Below are 1,202 nucleotides of genomic sequence, written 5' to 3' on the forward strand. Positions count from 1 at the left end.
TAGTTTTCAAAAAAAGACCAAAACAAAGTTGCATATTATGTTTTATTTTCTGAGGGGAGGTTGTCTGACTTTTGTAGCACCAACTCATTACCAGGGTTTTCATTTTTCTGCTGTGAATTATGAATAGTAATGTTTCTAGTTATTTAAGTGCAAGTATTGTGACATGTATTTTAGCCTTTTCCCTGACTTCGCACAATACATACCATCACATCTGAGCCTTTCTAAAGCTTTTTAAAAAAATCTATTGTTAAGACACTGCATGTGTTTCATATGTTAAAGTAAGAATCTCAAATCTATTTGGAAACAAATAGAATACAGAAATTGAAACTAAAAACTGTATCTGAGCATAAACAAGGCCCTGGATTAAACCCTCAGACTACATAATGAGAAAGGCTATGGGTACATTGACTAGACAACATATTACTAAAATTTGATTGATACAGAGAAAATTAGTATGACCTCTACACAAGGATGACATACAAATTCATAAGGTTCCACATTTCATACATTTGTCAAAATTGCAAATATACTCATGATTTGCTTTCATTATGTGTATACCTCGCATCAGAGGAAAACCACAAATGAAAATAGCATATCAGAGCATGTAGTAAAAATATTATAATGCTTTTTTTATTTACATTGCAACATATCTAAGTGAATAAAAATAGGTTGGACAGAGAAACACATAAATGAAAGAACATATACCAACAAAGATGTATTAAAATGTTAATGCTAAAAGGAAGATTGTGAATACTTGAGTATATTCATGGTAAAATTCAATGTTACTTTATGGTTGGTCATTTTATTATGTATTTATTATATGAATCATCATATGTGTGTCTCTGTACATGCATGTATGTATGTGACAACAGAATATGATAACATGAACATTTGAATAAACTGCATATCCAACTCTGTGAATTTTTACTTTTGTAAAATTCACCAAATGGCCTTCTATCTCTTCTTTGAGCATTTTTTCATCTAAACAAAGAAGGACTAAGATCTTCGTAAGATTAACTAAGATAAATTTGGAGATGCGATAACTGTGGTGAGGTGTAAATAGGTGGTTAGGACATGGACTTTCACTAAGCCAGGTTGGAACTGATGCTTCTGAGTACAGCTAAAACTGTTGGAAGGGTGACATCATCAGAAAAATCAGAAATGTGAAAAAAATGTTCACATATGAAAAATGAGAAGATGAA

At 31.2% G+C, this 1,202-nt stretch overlaps 1 non-coding gene across 1 annotated transcript; it reads left to right on the forward strand.

Moving 5' to 3' along the window:
- The first annotated feature begins 402 nt into the window (after nucleotides 1-402).
- LOC114087842 (U6 spliceosomal RNA) lies at nucleotides 403-506 on the forward strand. The gene has a single exon (XR_003581901.2). It is a non-coding gene; the product is annotated as a U6 spliceosomal RNA (small nuclear RNA).
- The last annotated feature ends 696 nt before the right edge of the window (nucleotides 507-1,202 follow it).

The sequence above is a fragment of the Marmota flaviventris genome, chromosome 8 (genome assembly GCF_047511675.1).
Source record: "Marmota flaviventris isolate mMarFla1 chromosome 8, mMarFla1.hap1, whole genome shotgun sequence".
Classification (NCBI taxonomy): domain Eukaryota; kingdom Metazoa; phylum Chordata; class Mammalia; order Rodentia; family Sciuridae; genus Marmota; species Marmota flaviventris.